Source organism: Pinus tabuliformis, chromosome 6 (genome assembly GCF_031772625.1).
Source record: "Pinus tabuliformis cultivar Carrire ecotype Pingquan chromosome 6, CPIR1, whole genome shotgun sequence".
In the NCBI taxonomy this organism is placed as follows: Eukaryota; Viridiplantae; Streptophyta; class Pinopsida; order Pinales; family Pinaceae; genus Pinus; species Pinus tabuliformis.
In genome coordinates, this window is record NC_142292.1 from 1,717,064,679 (window position 1) to 1,717,088,802 (window position 24,124).

Genomic DNA, 24,124 nt, shown 5'->3' on the forward strand with positions numbered 1-24,124 from the left:
ATCCAACCCAACACAATTACCATGGTTAGTGTGTTATCAGCGTGCTCCCATTTAACAGATCTACAATAGGATAAGTGGATCCATGATTATATTATCATGAGCAAATTTGAATTAGATATTTATGTGTAGACTGTGCTTATGGACATGTATGCTAAGTGTGGAAGAATAAAGCTTGCCTCACAATTTCTTGACAAAATGTTTAAGAGATGTGATTTCCTGGAATTTAATGATTGCGGGTTATGTCTTTAATGGACAAGCTATTGAAGCATTGAGACTCTTCCGTCAAATGGAAATGACCAATTTGAAGCCCAATTCAGCTACATTGTGATTGCACTCCTTGCATGTGGCCATTTAACCTGTTTGCATGAAGGCAAGAAGATCCATGATTATATTATCAAAAATGGACTTGAATCAAAATTTCCTGTGGGCAATTGCCTTGTACATGTCTATGACAAGTTTGGAAAAATTGAGGTTGAGTGCAATATTTTCCAAATAATGTTTGAAAGATGTGGTCTCATGGAATGCCATGATTTTTATGCACATGTAGAATAGACTTGGCAATCAAGCTTTGGTACTCTTTCATGAAATGCAAATCACTGTAGTTAAACCCAATTTCGTTACTATGTTGAGCGTGCTTCCAACATGTGCTTATCTAGCAGCTACGAAACAAGGTATGTGGATCCATGTTTACATAATTAAAAGTGGAATAGAGTTTGGTATTTCTGTGGGAAATGATCTTGTGGACATGTTTGCTAAATGTGGAAATTTAGGAGTTGCACATCAAATGTTTTGACAGAATGTCGAAAAAAGACAAGGTCTCATGGAGTACAATGATTGGAGTGTATGGAATGCACAGGCATGGTGAGGATGAAACTGAAATTTTCATTCAAATGCAACAAGTAGGAAAAAATCCAGACCACATCACCTTCATTAGCATCTTATCTGCATACAATCATGTAGGTTTGGTGGATGAGGGCCTTCGATACTTCAAATGAATGAGTCAAGGTTATTGCATTGCACCCACCTTGGAGCACTATGCTTCCTATGCTTTGGATTTTTCTTGTATTGTTCATAATATTGATTTAGAGAAAATTCACGTAGACTTGTATAACCAACTATTGTATCATGGCAAAAAATTTCAATTAAGTCACTAACTGCATTACCCTAAGAAAAAGAAAACAACTCAAGAATTTAGTCAAATTTTCAACATCCTTGAGTTCAAAAGATTCATATTTTGGCTTTAAATTGATCTTCTTATAATTTATCCAAAATCATTCCATGCAGGTCACTATGATCCGATCCACATATTGATCAAAAACATAATGATACAAATGTTTGCTAGAGTTTGAATTGGGGGAACATTGTAAATGGATCTGAAGGAAACCCAACAGAGTTATATCATTTGCAAGAAATCTTGAATCCAAATAAACTTGGGATATACAAATAGGGTGTGGATAAATTCCAACCATTCAAGTAGGAAAATACTTCAAACACAAGTGTTTCAAGTGCAAATACATAATGGATGTTTAACCAAAAAACCAAATCAGGGTCTTTTGGTTAATAATTGAAATTCTATCAAGTGCAGAAGCGCGGACGAAGCTATGTGAAAATGGCTTTGATTATGCAGAATACAGACATGTGGAGGAAAGCTATCTGAAAGTGAAATTTATTGTGTAAGATACCAAAATGTGGCCATGTAAATAATAACAGATTGTAGAAACATGGACATTCTCAAAAAAAGACAAAATACAAATCCTACATAAAAAGACAACTTTAATCAATTAATTAACAGTAAATACATAAACTATTTTATATTATAGCTATTAATCTTATTTATTTATACAACATTCTATGCATATTTAAAAGTTTTCATGAATTCAACATGAAATTCATACAAACTTTTCTTTCTGCACATCATACATATGTATAGATAAACCTTTTGATAAATATGTTGGTTAAATTATTTTATGATTAATCTTCGTAATAATAAAACAACATATAAGCATAAACTATGAGAAGCCAATAAATAGTATAAATGTCGTATTACAAAGTCGTTCTTTTATTAAATTGGAAGTTGATCATCTTATTATTACTCCCTAACTTTATTTCCAGTGGTGAGTCCGTCATCTTTTTCTAGTAGCCGACAAATTTCAATTGCTACATGACTAAGAACGTAATCCCATCAAATATCTTTTGCATAACATTGTTATACTTAAAATATAAGCCAATTGCAATGTACCACAATTCTATTTTCTTTATAGATTTATCATCCTTAAAATCTAAGTAAAATCATCCTAGCTGGCACGACACGCTGTCTGTCTCCCTTCCTCCCCGGCATAGGGTCCCTCCTCTTTTTGCCTCTCACAGTCACATGCACCGCCGGAACAAACACAAAGCCCCAGTCAAGACTGTTCCTCCTCCTAAGGCGGTTACGGTCTCTGGGCCTTCACTGGTGGAGCGCATAGAGAGTTTACAAAAGAATGCTTTGGTCGGGAAATGGTACTTCCCGGAATTGGACGAGGCTGACATGAGAAGTTGGATCTCTAAAACATGGTCACCTATCATTGGCTACACTCCTATCATCTCCCGCATGATGAAAGAATGGTATTCTTTCCACTTTCAAAAGCAGGCTGACTTGGAAATGGTTTTAGACAAACCATGGGTATCGGGAAGAAGCTTCCTCTCGCTCACAAGGTGGTACCTCGGCTTCGACCCACTCAAAAACACACCATCCCATAGCATGATTTGGGTAAAGCTCCCAAACCTTCCGCTCGAGCTATGGACGCCGGACATTCTCGCATTGATAGGCAATGCAATTGGAAAGTTCATCTACGTCGACCCGTGGATACGCGGGGAAAAGGACAAACGAATCGCCTGGATTCTAATCGAAAAGCCTTTCAAGGGGGGTTATCCTGAGCAAATAGAGATCATATGGGAAGGCTCCCGTATATGCCAAAGGATTGACTTTTGGGGCATCCCGTTCAGATGCTCATCTTGCCACCGAACGGGCCATCTCATCAAAGATTGCAAATATAGGCGTCAGAGGACCCACTACGCTACAAAGGCAAAGGAAAGGCAAACAAACTCTGATAGCGACAGTCTCTCGGGGAGGCATTTTTCCTTCAAGTCATCTGATCAACATGGAGAGCAGGAAGACTCGCAAATTAGGAATGAATCACCCAACCTTGCTGATTTCAAAAGCCCCCCGCTCTCCCCTCCTCTTATGAATATGGCGGATTTTACATGCCCCCCCATCCCGGAACAGCCTGAAGAGAACGCGGTCCCCTCCCCACCTCCGATGAATGCAGCAGATTTTGTTGTTGGCTCTCATCCCATCCAAATTTCCTCATCCTCACCATCTCCCACGGGCAAAGGTAAAGAACAACATCTTTCTCCGACTCCTTTCAACTCTCCTGCCACCTCCCCGCTCAATGAACCTGACAGCGACATCGACTTTCTCCTAAACCGTCAGCCATCCATCCTTGAACCGCTCACCATCCATAAACCCTCCTTCCCCATCATCAGCCCTGATTCCGCCAAAAACATCACTGTCAGAAAAAAGCACAGAGGGGGGAGCAGGCACTTCAGAGGTCGATCGACTGCCACCGAAATGGGTGTAATTAATTTCCCTCTCATAGACGTCCCTGTTCTGGAATCTCCTCTCCCACAGCCCCTTAGAGCAAGTCAGGCTGGTCAACCCTCCAAATGACCTTCCTTGTTTCATATAACATTCGGGGTTTAGGAGCGGCCCCCAAATTCTTGGCTCTGAAAGCGACATTCCTATCGGCTAGTCCTCATATCATTTTTGTTCAGGAGACCATGCATTCCAGCTCGATTGCCCTGGCCTTCTTCAGAAGAATGTTCCCCTCTTGGCACATGGCTGCTATCAGCGCAGATGGCCTGTCGGGTGGCCTTGTATCTCTATGGGATCCTCACATGGTAAAAGCTAAAGCATATAAGTGTCTGGCTGGTATTCTCATCTCGGCAACCATTCGAGGAAGGTCCCACCCAATCAATCTGCTCAATGTCTATGCGCCTTATCGGAACAGACTTCCCTTTTGGGACTCTCTTCTCGATTCAGGTATTCTTGATATTAACTCTTTGCTCATTGCAGGTGATTTAAACTTCACTCTCAGTTCGCAAGAATGCTGGGGTCAATGCACTTCCACGGACAAACTGGCTGACAAAATGCGAGGGGAGCTTCTAAAAAGAGACATGGTTGACATCATCCCGGATCCTATCGCCCCCACATGGGACAACGGCAGATTGGGTCATGCCTTCATTGCAAAGAGAATTGATCGCTTTCTGCTGTCGTCAGTCATCATTGAACAATGGGGGATGCCCATTGCCAAAACTGGAGTCGCCATCACTTCTGATCATAAGCCCATCTCCCTGGAATGGGTGCGTGAACATCAAAGAAAGGGCTATTCTTTCAAGTTTAATTCAGTTTATCTACAGGACGAATCTTTTGTTGCCTTCGTCAAATCCAGCTGGGGTCATATCAATAATTCAGAGGAGGCTCCCTTCCTCACTTTTCGTGAAAAAATCAACAAGCTTCGGGAGGGAATTAAATCTTGGCAGATCAAGAAGAAGCAATCAGACTCTCAGGATCTCAGCAATATCAACCTCGAAATAAATTTGATCTCATCAACCATTCATCTTCATGGCCTCTCTTTTCACAAAAAGGTTCACCTTTGGTCTCTGGAAAAAAGGAAACAAGCTCTGCTCCTAAAAGAGGAAGCATCCTGGAGGTTGAAAAGCCGAGCTATATGGCTCAAACAGGGCGACAGGAACACAAAGTTTTTCCATAATTTTGCAAGTGCCCGCAGAACGAGGAATGCGATATGGCGAATAGATGATAGCAGCGGAAACCCCCTCCACTCCCAGCTCGATATCTCCGCTGCGGCCACTTCTTTTTTCAGTGCCCAATATAAGCGTCAACATAATGACATCTATGACATGTTGTGGGCGGTTGACCATCTTCCGATTATGTTTGATGATGCTGCTAATGAAGATTTCCTTAAACCAATCTCAGAAGGGGAGCTTTCAGACATAATAAAAAGTTTTAAAAAAGATAAGAGCCCGGGGCCCGATGGAATTCCGGTGGAATTCTACACTCATTTTTATGATCTTTTCAAAAAGGACCTCCTCAATATGGTGGACGCCTCTCGCCAGTCAGGGAGTATCAATAGCGCTCTCTCGGCCACCTTTATCGCATTGATTCCAAAAAAAGAAAAATCCTCATCTTTCGGGGATTTCAGGCCTATTGCCTTATGCAATGCACTTTACAAGATTATCTCCAAGCTCATTGCAGAGCGAATGAAAAAAACCCTCAGCTCCTTTATTACTCAACAACAACACGCTTTTCTAAAAGACAGGCTTATCCTCGACGCAGTCGCTTTAGCTCAGGAGGGCCTCTTCTCTATCTCCTCCAAGAACATAGATGCGGCCGCCCTCAAAATCGACTTAAAAAAGGCTTTTGACTGCATTAGTTGGAGCTTCCTCAGAGTTCTTCTGGCAAGAATTGGTCTTTCGCCACGCGCTATCAGTTGGATTATGGCATGCGTTGAATTTGTTCATTACTCTGTTATTATCAATGGAATACCATCATCGTTCTTCCAGGCCGAAAGAGGGCTCCGTCAAGGATGCCCTCTGTCCCCTCTCCTCTTTATTTTGGTAATGAACTCTCTCAGCACTCATATCAACCATGCCGTCGCCCAAGGCAGATGTAAACCTGTAAAGATTTGTAAGGATATCTCACTCTCACACAATTTCTTTGTTGACGATATTCTAATCTTTGCAATGCTATGTAAATCTTCTTGGGCCTGTCTATATGTTATCTTTCAGAAGTTCCGGGCTGCAACAGGCCTTATGATCAACAATGAGAAAACTGTGCTATATCACAATAATTCCAACCCTGCTACAGCTCAATGGATAGCGGCCCGTTTCGGCATCAACCTTGCCCTCCTATCAGATGGTCTTACATATCTGGGTTTTCGCCTCAAAGTGAAAAATAATAAGTGCAACGATTGGTTGTGGCTTATTGACCGGTTCTACAACAAAATCTCTAAATGGGAACTGCGGCTGTTATCCCTAGCTGGCAGACTCATTCTCGTTCAAGCGGTTCTCTCCCAACTCGCAGTCTATTGGGGCCACCTCTTCGTCCTCCCCAACAAAGTCATCAAGAATATGCAGTCAATCGCTGCAAATTTCCTGTGGGGTGGTCATTCTTATCAATCAAAAATACACCTTGCAAGAATGGATAATATTACAAAATCAAAGAAGAAAGGGGGATGGGGCCTTTTAAACATGAGGCTCTTTGGGAATGCGCTCATCTGCAAGTCTATGCACAGGGGTTTTTTCGGGAACAGCCCGTGGTCCGCTCTCATCAAGCAAAAGTATCTGAAAGGCCGGAACTTGGAACACTGGCTCAGAAGGTCATCTCTCGGGATCAGGCACGGTTCTCCTATATGGTGCAGCTTCAGAAAGAATCAACGGTTCTTTATGAACAATCTTAAATGGACATTTTTTTCAGGTTCATCTGTCCTCATTGCCTTTGACCCTACCTTATATGATCTAGAATCTCAGATCCCCCCGGCTCTCCTCACCTTCTTCCACTCTAGGGGTATTTTCACCTGGTCCAATCTCATTGATTCATGGTCCTCTCTTGAGCCCATTTGGAAAACGGAACATCAACTTCATATCCCCCCCCCCTCCGCCCCTTCTGGTCCTCCGCCACCCTTTCTTTCTCCCGCCGGAGGATCCTACAACTTGGAACAAAGGACGAACTAATCTGGTCCCCGGACTCCTCCATCCACCCCATCACTGTCCGTCGTCTTTACTCCGCCCTTTCATCTCATCTCCCCCCCCCCCTAATCTCTATCCTCTCAAATTCTGGAAAGCCTCCTGCCCTCTTAAATCTATCCTTTTCGGCTGGCTCCTCTTCTACAACAGGAACCTTGCCTGGGATGTTCTCCAAAAGAAAGGGTGGCACGGTCCGAGTCGTTGTCAACTCTGCCTTGCTGAATTGGAAACGAACATCCACATGTTCTTTCAATGCGCGGCATCTTCAGCGATCTGGAACGAGCTATCCTCCTTTTTTGGTTTTCCCATCCGTATTTTCTCCACGGTCCCGGACGCTTTTTTCTGGTGGTCCTCTCAACGACCCTCCTGGCTCGCTTTATTTCTCCTTTCTGTATGGCATATCTGGAAGTGGAGATGTCGTCGCGTCTTTCAGGATTCCAACTTGCCGCTGGACTCCATCATCTCGCTGATTACAGGATCCATGCCTCTGGACTAGCTTCCATCTGTCGCTGGCATCTCTATTTTCTTGTGCTACTGTTATTTTTCAGCACATTATGTTACATGCAGGTTGTCATTGCTCTATTTTTTGCACATGCCGGCTCTATGCGACTGGCGTCTCTCTTCTGCCTGTCTACTCATTCTGAATCAATATGTCTCACTATGCTCTCATTCTGCTGATCCACAGATCGATTGTCATCACTCATCTTTGTTTTGATCATGACCTTTATGGCTTTCTATCGCTATGTATTTTTCAGAATATTATATGATCTTAATATAATCTATATAGATTTTTTTCTCTGAAAAAAAAAATCTAAGTAAATTGCAAACTACGGCGACCTATTATTTACGGATGAATTTATACCACAAAGTAACAATACATAAATAACCAATTCACTAAAAACTATCATTTCGATTATAAATGTATTAGGAAAATAAGGTTAAAATAGTATTTAAATGTATTAGGAAATAAGGTAATAGGTAAACGATATTAGGAAAATAAGGTAAGAATTATATTTAAATGTATTAGGAAATAAGGTAATAGGTAAACGTATTAGGCAAACATTTTTAATATATAAAATGTTTCTTAATAATTTTTAATAACTGTGTACAATCTTTACCTCATATTTTTAGGTAAAAGATATACATTAAAATGAAATTAAAAAATAAGATATACATTAAAATCATATTAGGAAATAAGGTAAACATTATATTTTGAAATGATATGAAAGTATGATTGTGTTAACCATAGATTGAAATGGGAAGAAGATTTGAAGGCAGAGAGTATATTTCTATTAACTTTCTTTATGATTTATACTTTCCACAATAAGGTTAGGTAAGTCATTTTTCCCGCACTGAGTCATATTATGTAATAATATAAACATGATTCTTAAAGTTTATATTGAAGAGTTTTATATTTTGAATGTAACTTTTATGTATATTCTTTTTAATGTTATGCAAACTAATCTTTATATTTTAATAATTTTCATATATTATAATTAAATATTTTTTTACATATTTTTTAAATATTTAAATTAAATAATAAATTTTTATTATCTTAATATTTTATTTTTAATAATTAATAAAACAAATTTAAAATTATATTAATAAACCTTTATATTTTAAATAAAAATTATTAATATTCAAAGTCTTTTACTTTCCATTTGCCAAATATTTTTGCTACAGTACATAAGGTACACGAGTGTTGATACCTTTTAATTTCTACCTTATTAATAGATCCAATATCTATTATTCCATTTATTTGTATTGTATAAAAATTATATATTAAGTAGATATATTATTTAAATATAATAAAAAATGATTTTTTCTTATTTAAAATAAATATATAAAATGTAATATTATTATATAAAAATTATATTTTATATTTTATTTGAAAGTGTTAAGTGGAAATTATGTCTCTACATTACTCTCTATTAAAGCCTTTGCAATCGTATGCCTTTTCATTTGGCCATGATGATGAACCACACTTGTTGGTTCGAAACGCGTTGGCGAAAACATTTTCCTATGTGGTTTTTACCAAAAAAACTTTGTTTAATAAATATATAAATAAATTTAATATTTTTTATAGTTTTTTGAAACATTGAAATATATAAAAAACATAACATAAATTTTTAATTTAAAAAATATCTATGTAATTTCAAATAAAATTTAAGAAACAATACACATACAGATAGATATCAATTGACTAATGGTTAAGTGGATATATTATTTAAATATAAATATTAAAAGAGATTGTTTTTATATTTAAATTAAATAAATAAATAAATTTAATATTTTTGAAAAATTTTCAAACATTTACATATGAGTTGTTTTTGTGAGATTTCTTAGAAGTTTTTCGGGTGTATGTTTTTTTTTTTTTTTTAATTTCTTTAAAATTTGGTAGGAATTTATTGAAATCACAAGCTAAATTTGACAGGAATATATTGAAATCGCAAGCTGAATAGGTAACTCCTGCACAATCGAAGTGTCCTAAGAGTTTTTATGGATACTAAATCCACATATGCAGTTTAAATAACACAAATCAAGATTTCACCTAAAAAAATTGGCCAGATTCATACAACCAAAAACACAAAAAATCACACTAAAAACAATGCCATTTAAATATATAAAACTCATAACTCAAATTTTTAATTAAAAAATAATCTATATAATTTCAAATAAAATTTAAGAAACAATATATATACAGAGAGATATCGGTTGATCGATTATTCTCTCTGTCGATTCTTTTGACAAGTGGAATGCACGGAAGGGGATGAAGACATAATCTCGTGGGTGTAGTTGAATTTGCAAATAAAATTGACAGTTGACCCTATTCTAAATATATCAGTTGACAGATCATTTTCTATCTCCATTCTTTTGACAAGTGGAATACGCGGAAAGTCAATAAGACAATTTCGTGACTAGTTGTTGGATCTGGAATCCTGGAAGGTACCATGTACGTTCAAGTTGCCACGGATTGGAACGAGCTGAGAAAATTGATCGGAACACTAAATTTTGTGAAATTATGATGACAGTCTTCATCGATTTCCATAGTTTCAACAAAATTCCATGCTTTAGAAATGCTCAAAATCCATTGGGCACAGCTCGTCAATAATCGAAGAAATTATGGATCGAAACATTTCACCAGAGAAACGCGGCTTTTCAGTGCCAGTTATCTGCCGGGAGAACTATCAGATACATAATTTAATTAATCAATGTCAGCTATGCATGGGAGTGGGATAAGCAGTAGGGAATGGCATCGTCCTCCTCTGCACTACAACGGGAAAGCCACCATCCATACGCGCAGTCAGGCTGTGAACGAGGTTTGGAGTTCTTTCACGTGAATCAATGGGTGGCTGCAATCTGAACATGGAAATCATAGTGGCCGCAACATATTTCATCTGAATGAACGCCATTTCTTTTCCCAGACAAACACGAGGTCCGCCTTGGAAAACTGCGAATTTGAAGGGACTCTGTGGAACGAAATGGCCCTTTTCGTTCACCCATCTCTGGGGCTTGAATTGGAGACAGTCGGCGCCCCAGATGGCCTCCGTTCGACCCATGGCGTATTGATGATAAGTCACCCGATTGCCTTTGCCCACAAAAGTCCCGTCTGGCAGGACATCGTTGTGGAGAGCGTGCTTGGAGTCGAAGAGGACCGGCGGATAAAGTCTCATCGACTCGCAGAGTGAGGCGTGCAGGTAATGCATGTTCCGCAGCTCCCCGTAAGAAAATAGAACGCCATTAGAAGAAACAGAATCTTTATCTTGCGATGTTCTTGCGGCGATGAGATGCGCTATCTCTTTGTAAATGCTTTCCTCTACGTGGGGATGAGAGGATAGGAGCCAGAAAAACCACGTTAATGCAGACGACGTGGTGTCTTTGCCGGCCAACATGAAACTGATGATCATGTCTCGCAGAAATTCGTCTGAACAACAGTCGTTGCGTTCGAAGCCCATCATGGTGGCGGGGATATAATTTGCATGTCCTTTGCCGAAAGCCATGAATCTGGAAATTAGATCCGACTGTCCCAACTTCGTTTCGGCGTCCGCGGTAGTGCCACCATTGCTAATCTCAATTCTCCGACGGCGGATAACTTCCGTGGCGAACTGGTGCACCACCCTAACGGCTTTTGAGAGGCGCTTCTCGGAGCCGATGTTGAGCAGCCTCTTCATCTTCCACACCAACTGTATTGGTGCCGAAGCCCTTTCAGCGCTCAGCTTTGCTGCCACATCAAACGACACCGCCAGCTCCGACTCAGAATTAAGACACGTGTCTAGCCACGCAGGATCCACGCCGAAGGAAACTTTGCAAATCGTATCGAATGCAAAGCGCTGAAGAATGTCCTGCAAATCCAAGCAGCTACCCGTCTCGCAAGCGTTTTGCAGAAGCGGCAGGAGTCGATCCGTGACCTCCTCGACGACGAGCCGCATAACGAAATTGCGGAGAGAGCGGGTGTTGAACTCGTAGCTAGCGACCTTCCGCTGTAGCTTCCATGAATCCCCGTCGGAATTAAAGATCCCGTTCCCCAGCAGATCGTGGATAATGGCCGTAAAGGGCTCGCCCTTTGGATAATTGTCGAACCGCGTCTTCAGAATGTGCTCAACGTTCTCAGGATTCGCAGTCACCACCGTCCGGATTCCCCCAAGACGCTCCAACACGACGGTCTGCGTGGGGGACTCTGCCAGCATTTCAGTTGTCCATTGAAAGTGTCTCTTTCGATTCTTACAGAACGCAAACAGCGAACCCACAAGCGGATACCGCTTGGGTCCACACTCCAATATCACTCCCTGGCCACTGCAACTGCCATCACATAATATAAATTCCCGCAGAGTGTACAAATAATGAAACACGTAAGACACTATCCCCGCCGCAAATGCTGCTGCTAGCGGTTGCAGTAAATTCGCAGTCAGGCCTTGAATTTGCAGGGACATTAAAGCTATAAAGTTCTCCATTTCTGCGTCTGAGTGAGTATGCAGACTGAAGCTTAAAACACCAAGAAAAGCTTCCTTTTCTTGCGCACATACAAACGGTGGGGATGACTGGGTGGAGGAGGAATCGAGGCATGCCCGACTTAAGTACCTTGAGTGAAAGGCGTTTTTTCAACATATAATTTATGCACGATTTTTAAATGTGCGTTGTTGCAGTCACACGCCAACCATGCACACGCATTTAGTTTAATCTGTTGGTAGCACGCACACGAATTTAGTTTGGTGTGTTTTTGTATGCACACGCTTTTAGTTCGCTTCGGTTGGTACACTGTACAATAATACAAATTACTGGGCCCTGTGATGAAAAAGGTCCGCAGACCCGCATTTAGGATATCGACACCATTTGGTTTGACTGGTTCGGTATCGTCTCCTGAAATCTCGGTCTACTTCTGCGGTAGGATATTTGATTAAAGTCTCTTGATTGTAAAATCGATGTATCCTAACAAGGTTTTAATATATTAATCTATATCTTTTAATATTTTAATATATATTAAACAGTATTAATTAATTTATTTTAATATTGAGTAATAATTTAATATATTACATAGTAATTAAATAATTATAAATACTTTAAAAATAAAATTTTAATTATAAATATTTTAATGTGTATTATTGATTTATTATTAATTTTTTACTATAAATATTTACTTCATTTCATAATGCAAGCGTATATAATAAAAGAGTTATATTGTTGTTTTTATTTATCTAAGTTGGTTTCAAAGTATAGGTTGGAGTTTTGGTGAAAAGTATAAATTTTTGTTGTGTTAAGTGTTGTGTTGTGCTACCAATGGGGTGCATATTAGAAGAATCAAAAGCACTTGTGTGGTGGGAAGATCTGGATTTGAGATTTTTTTATGTTCTTTACTGGGTAAGAAGAATTTTCTTAGGTCGAATATGTTTGGGGGCCGGTGTTATATCTATGGTTAAGATTGGTTAGATTTGTGAAAGAATTTTGTGTGTGGCTCTTGTAGTGTTGAGACCTACATGTGATTCTAACAGGCCTGGGTGTCACCGTTGCACATCTCGGCGCGGGCTTTAGTTAATAAAATCTTTGGTTTGATTATGCTAGATAGATGTGCATCAAATTTAGTGAGAAAATTGTCGCTTGTTTCCCCTTGGTCAATGCCTTTAGAGATTGGTAACTACCAAAATCAAAATGTGAAGGGTCAATGTATAACTGCAAAGAATGTGATTTGAACCAAGGAAAACATGTGCTTCAAGTGCATAGACTTCCACTATTGCCCTGGACTACTGAAGGTTAAAAGAAGTATAGGTGTTTCCCAATTTTGAATGAGGAGAGCAACTATAAATTGGAGACAATGGTGAACATTTTGCCAGAGAATATTTGATGGTATTTGATGGTTTCAAGCAAGTAAATTTAATGTTTGTATCTTTTTATACTAAAATAAATATGACATAATTTGATTCATATTTGGTGTAATGTGTTTTAGGACTCTACAAATGTTCCCAATTTTTTAGCATTACAAATATTAGATCTGGGGATATTTGTTTTAGATTCGGTGCATTTTTTTACTTGGGATATTTAAAAATGACAAATCCATTTGTTGATTCATATTTAAATGAATCCACAAAGCTATATGGAAAAAATTATATAGATTGGAAACTTAAATTGCAGGCATTATTGGAAAACTGTAATGCTTGGTCAATAGTATCAGGAGATGAAACCAAACTGATGACACCAACATCTTCAGTTGAGGACTAGGAGTGCAAAGAGACCAATTCCAAGGTACTCTTCCAAATGTCCATCAAGGAAAACATTATTCCACACATTAGGGATTGTGCTACATCTCAAGCAACATGGGAAACACTCAAAAAGTTGTATGAAGCTCCTAATACTAATAAATTGTTATTTCTAAATTAAGATGGAGGTAAATGAAATCATTGTCGATTTTATTTCTAGAATAAAATAAATTTCTAATAAACTTGGTGTTATTGGTGAAAGATTTCCAACAGTTCTCTGGTAACAATTATTTTGACTAGGATGTTGAATGATTATCATATGTTTGTCTCTAAACTTTCAGCTAGGGAAAAAGGATCCTACCTTTTTTGAATTAATACCTATTCTCCTACAAGAAGAAAAGAAGGAAAAGAGAGTTCCAGCTGTGCAAAATCTTTTTTTTAAACTCTAGTCGCAGTGACCCATTTTTAACTCTAGCTGAAATCCCTTTGTGTTTCCGACTCTAGCCTTGTTTCCCCATTTCCCTTTTAAAAGGCTGGGACTCACAAATATTTATTGCTATCGGCCCATTTTCCTTTGTCATATCTCTCTGCTCATCTCCGTTATCCTTTTGCAATTGCGATATCGCATATCACAAAGTTTTCCTCTTAACGCAATAAAGTTTTGTCTCCCCTCGCCGATTGCGATAAATCCTCCCTCGTTGATTGCGTTATCACAATTCGGAATCGCATGAATCATAAATCCCTCCTCCGCCGATATAGCAAAGTTTTTTCTCCCCTCGCCCATTGTGATATCACATAAGTCTCGTCACCACTCCTCTGTCGATATTGCAAGTTCTCCCCGCCGATTGCGATACTGCATAAGTCTCGTCACCACTCCTCCGTCGATATCACAAGTTCGTCATGTTGATTGTGATAGTTCTCTCCCTGGATATTATGATAAGTCCTCCTCTACCTATTGCGATATTGCAATCAGGGATAGCTCAAGTCACTATTTCATCCTCCCCCAAATCCCCTTTCGACTTGCGATTGCAATGGACGTGATATTTTATATATTGTGGTTTTTTATAGTTTCGGGTCCATCCCACTAGAAAAACATTATGGAATATGGTAAAAAGGCCCTCTCATGTATTACGATTGCAATATCAGCAAGCTCGGATCAACGGCCCAGATGAACGAACATTAAAATGTCTATTTCGCTTCCACTTAGTGGGATGGCGAGGGTATTTCTCGACGTATAGATCAACAGCTGAGGTATTAAATGAAGACATGGAGAAGTTGGAGAGCAATGTGGGCTAATCTTATGGAAACCTCCACAACAAGAAACCCAGGACAACAATGGCCTCAGAAATGAATTCGACTGTTTCGCTGCACGTCTTCGAAGAGTAAATGAAGGTATGGGGACTCAGGAAGATTAATGGCTCAGCATGGGGCTCCACTCGGACACACAGCGAAGGAGGAGATTCTCCACTTCTAGTCGGTAACAAGCAAATCACAATCGACCCACTCCTTGCTTTGGAGAATGAGTGATTCAGGCAATTAAGGCGAAAGCGACAGAAATTGGCCAAGAAGCAGGAGGGATACATTGTGGTAGAGACGTGGCCTGATCAGGGGCCTTCACAGGAACCACAAGACAGTATTTTCCTCCATCATCATTCAATTTCCTCTTTTCTATTTTTTTGTTTGTTTTCAAGAAAGGAATCAAATCCTTGGAAATCATTTTGGGTAGCAGAGTTATCGCAGGCCTAGACAGCTAGTGAATCTGATAGTTGGCCCTGGGTTCATATATTTTGTAAAATATTGATTCAAAGCCACCCCTTTTATGGATAAATAAGGGGGAGAAACACTTATTAGAGGTTCCGTAATTTTGCACCCGAGTGGTCCTAATTCTTGGATTCCATTTTGGTTCTAATTGCCTATTCATGAGGGATCAGAGTGGCACATATTGAATGTAATGGACTAGTTAGTTGGACCCTTCAAGTATTAATGAAACTCCCTGGTGATTCCAAGAAGATCAATGCGCAGTATGATTTTACCCCTCTGTAATCTCATTCCATATATGTTTTTCCTCCTCTAAAATAGTGTGATGAAGCTGTCGGTTTCTCCCTTGTTCATGATTATGAAGTTGTCAGTTTCTCCCTTGTTCATGATTATATATTTGTTACCAAGTAGCAACAGTACCTGTGTTAGCTACAGGTTTACTTAAGTACCTATAATGTGAACATATTTTCTCGAGTTTTTGGATACAAATGTGCCCATTAGTATATTGCATGAAACCCTAACTAGTGCCCCACTCTTGTGGCTCTTTCATATCCTCCCTCTTCCATATTTTTGCTGGAACATTTTGGTTTAGGATTCTGCATTATAAGCATCCCTATACACCGAATTCCCTCCTTTCTCTCCTCCTCTTCACCTTTACTACAACTACAATATTAAGCTGCCTGTTGTTGTGTGTTGGCCACCAGAACAAGACATTTCTCTTTGAGGTTGGCCTGATTTACCCCCTAAGCATTCAGATCCATGTGTTGGCTTGATTTTACCTTCATGAAGGATGATTGAACCAAGCCACCTTTATTATCCTTTTAACTACATGAGAATTGGAGTGCAACCGAAATCCGCCATTGAAAATCTTCCATGCACTCCTCTATTTAAGATGTCCTAGGCACTGGTCTACAATCAACCCAAAGGTTGTCTCTAGGAAGCTTTCCATGTCTCCTAAAGCAATTGTGCTACGGGTGCCATTAGAAGCAATAACATCTTTTTGGCGTCGTTGCCAGGAACATATTAGAATATTTTTCCCTAGGTACGACAAATTTTTACATTCCCTTTGTTCGGTAAGCAAGGGAAGTGTGGGTTGAAGATATCTCACCTTGGAAATTCTAGTGTTTCCATTTTATGTTAAACATCCTGGTGACTCAACTGTCCATATCTCTATTTGATCATCCTGGCTTTCAAGTAGCCTCATACTCACTCTGATGATAAAGTAGCTGAAAACTTTCCCTACCTTTGAACCTGAAATCACTCACCTAGGATGTTTTCAAAATGGCCATTCCTGCAGTCCTGGCTAACCAATTTGCCCCATTGAATTTTTCTTCTATTGCTGGTTATCCCAATCATGTCCCTCCGTTTCATGAATGGAATACCTATTTTCCTAGATTCATTGGAAACACAGATAGAAGGCTGGACCAACACCTTAATGATTTTCATGAATGCACGGAGAAACAGGGTATTATTTTTGAATATGCGCAAATAAAATTGTTCATGTACTCTTTAGAAGATGATTTTAGAATTTGGTACAAAACAATACCTCATGGCAGCATATCTTCATTAAAAATTTTTCTTATAGCATTATCATTATTGCAAAAGATTATATCCACCAAATGCTTTGTTTGAATATTTCTGCACACATTTTAATGATGAATATATTCCCGAGGTCAATGATCCTGTTGAATATTTTTGTGGAGCTCCGCTCCAAGAAACAATCTATTCGTATCAAGAAGCATCAACTAATGAGCAAGAAGGACAAGAAGGAAACATCATCGAGCTGCAAATAAACTCTCAGAGGTCTTATTCGGCCGAATTTGATTTTTCTCCTTCCTATGATGTATATGACTCTGATGGAGAGTCAAGTGATGCAAAGCCACAACAAGCCCAATCATGGGAAGCTGCACAAGAAGAGGAGGCGCACCAGGAGGTCAACAAAGAGGCTCCAGTTTACAATGCACATCCTTCAAATGGAGAACAAGATCAAGAAACCCCTTTGATTTATGATTCATATTATTCATAGGAGGATGAGATGACTACATATTCTCAAAGGGAGTTTTTTACCAGCAAGTGGGGAGAAGGCTTCCAACGAAAATTTTTTCTCAGAAAATCTAAAGTGAAGTAGCCAAATAATATTTGCGACTACCCTGACCAAGAATATTATGGTCAGTAGCTGGTTTATGAAAATAAGGCGTTTGCAAGTTTCCCTTGTCAGTACTATGAACTTGTCGCTGATTACATGACCACATTCTTATGTCAGCATTAGAGGTTGTTATTGGAGCATGTATCAGGTTTTTTAGTTGAAGATTTTTCATGGTGTAAGCTTATTTTGATTTTCAAAATCTAGCAGCATGGAGGCGTTGGGTCCAACACCCAAATGTCAGCCTGGCTCCATTGGAGGGTTGAACTCACTTAAGTGAATTGAGCTCTATACATAGGTAGAATTTGTATATAAATAAGCTCACTAGTTGAGTATTTACCTTCCAGTTGGTAGAATTCATTTTTTTGCATTTCAGTTCGATGAGGAAAGGACTCCTTGCAAACAAAGTTTCATGCAAATTTTATGTAAGTTCATATATGTTTTACTCCATGCCCAATGGTGAAGGCTAGTTGTCTGCAGGTTCTCAACACCTTTCCAACAAGGCATTATCCCTAGTTGGAGCCAATGTTGTCACCCCATGAAAAGAGATTTCTAGTCGTGCAAACTTTATTTTTTAAACTCTAGTTGTGGTGACCCATTTTTAACTCTAGCCGATATCCCTTTGTATTTCCAACTCTAGCCGTGTTTCCCCATTCCCTTTTTAAAAGGCTGAGACCTGCAAAAGTTTATCATTATCGGCCAATTTTCCTTTGTCATACATCCCCGCTCATCTCCCTTATCCTTTTGCGATTGCAATACCACAATAAAGCTCTGTCTCCCCTCGCCGATTGCGATATCGTAATCGGATAACACAAATCATAAATCCCTCCTCCGCTGATATCACAAAGTTCTGTCTCCCCTTGCTAATTGTGATATCACATAAGTCTCATCACCACTCCTTTGTCGATATCGCAAGTTCTCCCCACTGATTGAGATATCGCATAAGTCCCGTCACCACTCCTTTGTCGATATTCTAAGTTCATCCTTTTGATTGCGATAGTTCTCTCCCTGCCAATTGCGGTAAGTCCTCCCTCGCCAATTTCGATATCGCAATTGAGGATCGCTCAAGTCACAAGTTCCTCCTGTTGGAAATAATACTGAGAGGGGGGATGAATTAGTATTATCCACTTAACAATATTTCATTTCCATAAACAAATTTGTATACGCTACTTCTATTAATGCAACCTGCGTATATACGCAACTGTGTTTAGAGTAACCAGCGTATACCTTGTAAAATTATTATTTGTTTAATTGATCTTTAATCTGTGTATCAGAACCATATAAGCAGTAACAGGTATAGTAAAAACAGAGCAGACAATCACACACAAGAACACAAGATATAAGGTGGAAACCCAATGTGGGTGAAAACTACCTGCTGCAATTTGTCTCTATCTTCTTTTAATAAGAAACTTCTTTTTACAATATTTCTGTATTGGTGTAGTCTTATACCAGTACACAAGCTTCTACCTGCAGAAGGCTACAACCTTCTCTTGTTCTCTAGCTTCTCCTAGAATGGAGCTACAACCCCCTTAGCTCTTGTACTAGCTGATCTACTAGTACGTAGGTGCTGACCTACAGAAGGCTACAACCTTCTCTTTTCTTCCAAGGACCACGTTTCATAAATTTTCAGACTGGATCCATTAATAACATCAATCAAACATCAAATATATCTGCATCAATCAATCTCCTTTGCACCAACCAAAACTGAATCAAACAATCACTTTTTTGAAAGCTGTAACCAGAACACAGTAACAGTAACTAGAACCCAATGTAGAACCCAGAACACTGCAACAGCAAACAGAAGTAGCTAAAACATATTTTATGAGACGTATGCTACTTCAATGTGTCGAACCTACATTCATATGCTGTTATCTAAAGGCAGACCTGCATATACGCCATTTTGAAATACCGAATCAACGTGTATACGTGCCTTTGCTATACTGAACCTGCGTACAGATCTGTAAAAGATGATTTAACCTTTACAACTATTTAGACATCAGTTTCACCCAGATTATCAAATTTACAGATTACGACATGCGCCGATAAAATATCAAAATCACACAAAGATACATCTCTTCAAGCCTTAGGATCATGACCCATCAATAGAACTTATCCTTCTTCTAGTGCTCAGGTTCCTCCTTGATTCAGATCCAGCTATGCACCATAACCCAATCACCAATATTCTAGATCTTGCTCTTCATTAGATATTCAATTCTTGAGTGTCTTTGCCTAATGATCTCCTCCTCCTTTTATAGTCTTAGGCCTTACTCAATACCATGGTTCAAAACCACTTAGAAGCAATACCTTGGACCAAATACCTAGGGTTAACACTTCGGTCAAGATGCCTTGGATCAATACCACGGGTCAAAATACTAGGGACCAAATACCATGGACCAAGAAAAACAAGTTTTCCAACATATAGGCACTTTTCCTTGCGTGAAAGTGCGTGTATACGCATACTCACCTTCTGGACTTCTAACCGGCGTGTATACGCGGCCTTTTCAAGATAAACCTGCATATACCTCTTTTTCCTTCATTCTGTGAGCCCGAACTGTGATTTGTCATTTGAGTGAGTTGCCATCAAGGACAACACCTGTGTCATAGCGCCAAAACTGTGTCATAACGCCAACAATCTCCCCCTTTGGACTTGATGGCAACCCCAAGTCACTCAAAGTCATTCTCCCCCTTTGTCATCAAGGGCAAAGGGTTACGCTCCTCTTGAGTACATGCTGAACTTTTTGGAGATGCTGAAGTGTACTGTTCATGCTCCCCCTGACTGAAGGCAAGGTCTACAAAAAGATGTTCTATAATAAGAACATGACTCTATACATCATAAATGACCTTCAAAGATTCATGCATATATCCATCTCCCAACCAAGTAGGGATATACCAAGATTGACTCACCCACCCATCCAAGTAGGGATACACCAAAAGTTTACATGATAAAACAAGAATCTTACATCATCCATCCCAGGCATAGTGGGGTAACAAAATAGGTCGTTACATGACCTTGATAATAAAAGATATGCATGACATAGAGATGAAATATATAAAACAAGACTATGATAGTCATCAACAACTATCATTGGCAACATCTGTCAATCACCATAGCAACCATGATCTCGCTTTGCACCTGTTCCACCTGAATAAAAAACAACTGTGAAATTGTACCAAGATCTTCTAAGGTAATGCCAACAATGATAATGCATTATATGCTCCCCCTGAACTTGTGCCAGATGATCACTGATAGACCCATATCAGACTCTTTTCAATTTGAGTCTAGCCCACTGATATTCTTCAAACCATCATATACGCGGTTGTATCCACATAAATCAGCGTATGTACGCGGATACGCTTCATGAAACTCGCGTACAACCAATGTTCTCTGAAACAGATAAGTGTCAACAGCAAGATGATGCATCAACTACTCCCAGCTTCTGTCTGAGGTATTCAAATGTCTTTCTGGGCAGTGGTTTGGTGAATATATCAGCAACTTGTTCCTTGGAGGGAACATACTCCAATTTGACCTTTTGTTCAAGCACTTGTTCTCGGAGAAAATGATATTTGATAGGTATGTGCTTAGTCTTGGAATGCATGATTGGATTCTTTGAAATACTTATTGCACTTGTATCACCACATAGAATGGAGATGGGTGGAGTACATGTGATCTGAATGTCTAGCAATGTTTGCAGCATCCAAAGGAGTTGTGTGCAACAAGATGCAGCAACCACATATTCTGCTTCAGCTATAGATAATGCAATTGAACTTTGTTTCTTGCTGAACCAAGACACCAATTTGGAACCCATATAGAATGAACCACCACTAGTGCTTTTTCTATCATCCATGCTTCCTGCCCAATCTGCATTTGTATATGCATGAAGTGTGAGATCTGTATCTCTGGGATACCATAAACCAAAGTTTTGTGTCCCTTGAAGATATTTAAAAATCCTTTTGACTGCTTGAAGGTGTGCTTCCTTTGGATTTGCTTGGAATCTTCCAACTATTCCCACTGCATGCATGATGTCTGGTCGGGTACCTATTAGATAGAGCAAACTACCAATCATGGATCTGTAGGTTGGTTGATGTACTGCTGCTGATTCATCATTTGCGCTGAGGCTGCATCCTGTTACCATAGGCGTACATACTGGTTTAGAATCTTCCATTCCATATTTCTTCAAGATCTACTTGAGATACTTGGTTTGTGATAGAAAAATACCATCTTTATTTTGTTGAATTTGTAAACCAAGAAAATATGTGAGCTCACCAAGAAGGGACATTTCAAATTATTTTTGCATTACCAAAGCAAAGTTTTGACTCATGGCTTCTTCATTACTCCCAAAAATGATATCATCAACATACACAACAAGTATTAGCAATTTATCATTGTCAACTTTTATATATAGATTGCTATCAGCTAATCCTTTTGAAAAACCTTGTTGACAAAGATATTTGTCAAGAAGATAATACCAGGCCCTTGGAGCTTGTTTTAGACCATAGAGAGCCTTTCTAAGTCTCCATACAAGTTTTGGATCATTTCCAAGGATGAATCCGTCTGGCTGCTCAATATATACTTCTTCTTCTATATCTCCATTAAGAAAGGCAGATTTCACATCCATTTGATATACTTGGAACTTCTGAAAGCTAGAAAGAGCAAGGAACATTCTTATGGCTTCAAGTCTAGCAATAGGTGCTAAAGTTTCTTCAAAGTCTATACCTTCTTGTTGAGCATACCCTTTACAGACAAGTCTAGCCTTGTTTCTAATTACTTCTCCATTTTCATTTAGCTTATTTTTGAATATCCATTTGGTTCCTATGACATTCTTATCATGAGGTCTAGGAACTAATTCCCAAGTATTATTCTTTTCAATTTGCTCAGGCTCTTCATTCATAGCCTTGACCCAACATTCATCTTTGCATGCTTCAGGTACATTTTGTGGTTCGATGGAGGAAAGCAATGCTAGATAGCTTTAAGCTTCTGTAATAGTTCTTCTTATCTGCACACCTGCCTCTTTCTGTCCCAAAATTTGAGTCTCTGGATGATTTTTCTGAACATATCTGGATGTAGTATTTTCTTCTGCCATTATCTGCTCTTGTGGTGCTTCATTGGTTTCTTCTTCTTCAGCATTAGTCTGATTTGATGTGGAAGGATAATCCTCATTATCTTCCCACTCTTAAGCTTTTACCTGCTTTGGATTTTCCCCTGCTTCATCAACCACAACATCAATACTTTCAACAATTTTTCCTAGTCTTTTATTATAACACTTGTATCCTTTACTTCGGGAAGAGTAACCAAGGAGAATGCCTTCATCTGCTCTAGGTTCAAACTTGCCAAGTTTTCCATCAGTCCTTTTGATGTAACATTTGCTTCCAAAAACTTTGAAGCATTTTACAGTAGGAGTCTTACCATACCAAAGTTCATGAGGAGTTTGAGTGTTGTTTACCCGAACATTTGTTCTGTTGAGAATAGTGACGGCAAAAAATGCAGCTTCACCCCAGAATGTTGTAGGAGTTCCAGACTCATCTAGCATAGCACGAGCCATTTGTTGAACAGTTTTGTTCATTCTTTCTACCACTCCATTTTGCTGAGAAGTCCTTGCGGTAGAGAATTCCCTTCTTATTCCATGTTCTTCACAAAAGTCGAAGAATTCATCCGAGGTAAATTCCCCTCCTCGATCAGATCTGAGGCATTTGATTTTATGATCTGATTCATTTTCAACCAAAGCTTTGAAGGATTTGAACTTTTCAAATGCTTTGTCTTTATGCTTTAGAAGTCCTATCCAGCACATTCTGGAAAAGTTGTCAATGAACAATATAAAGTATTCTTCTCCACGAGGTGACTTTTTCCTTGATGGATCACATAAATCAGTATGGACAAGTTCAAGCGGCTTACTAGCTGATCCTTCTTTCTCAGGGAAATGTGTTCTGGTTTTCTTACCAAATTGACATGATTTTCATATTGTATTTTCTGGAATTTTGATGTCAGGAAGATCACGAACAGCCTGGAATTTGCATGCTTTCCTTATCTAAGGGAAGCTTAGATGCCCCAATCTTCTGTGCCATAGCCAATGTTCATCATTTTTGCTTAGATAGCATTGTTGTTGTCCTCCCTTGAGTATGTATAAATTATTTGGAGTTCTTATGCCTTTGATCACTATTTCTCCTGTATCAAGCTCACGAACAACACATCCATTTGATCGAAATACTACTTCATTTCCTTGATCACACATTTGACTAACACTCAACAGATTATGCTTTAAACCATCAACATACATAACATTCCCAGCTTTGACCTTTTCTTTTAAGAGAATAGAGCCTTTACCTTTTATGACTACAGGGGTGTCATTTCCAAATGAGACCTTCCTTTCCTTTTCTAAGGCACTATATGACTGAAGTTTTTCTTTATCACTTGTCATGTGTTTCGAGCATCCATTGTCGATGTACCATTGATTTTCTTGTCCTTTTGCATATAAGGCTATACCACATCTTTCGGTTTGTGGTTCTTTCTTTTTCCATGTTTTGGGACCCAATGAAGCTTGCTCCTTCTGAGATGTTTGCCAAAATTTACTTCTACATTCAGAGTCTTCATGACCGAAGTTGTTACAGATAGAGCATTCTATTTCATTTTCAAGAGCAGAAAAGTTATTGTAGGTCCTTTTCATGATCCCAGTCACATTCCTTTGATTTCGTACTTCTCTAGTCATGATGGTCTTGTAAGCAACACATTGAGCAG

The 24,124-nt window shown here is 39.0% G+C and overlaps 1 pseudogene; it reads right to left on the reverse strand.

Annotated features, from left to right (window-relative positions):
* Positions 1 to 10,019: 10,019 nt before the first annotated feature.
* Positions 10,020 to 11,801, reverse strand: LOC149265642 (cytochrome P450 94B1 pseudogene; annotated as a pseudogene).
* Positions 11,802 to 24,124: the final 12,323 nt, after the last annotated feature.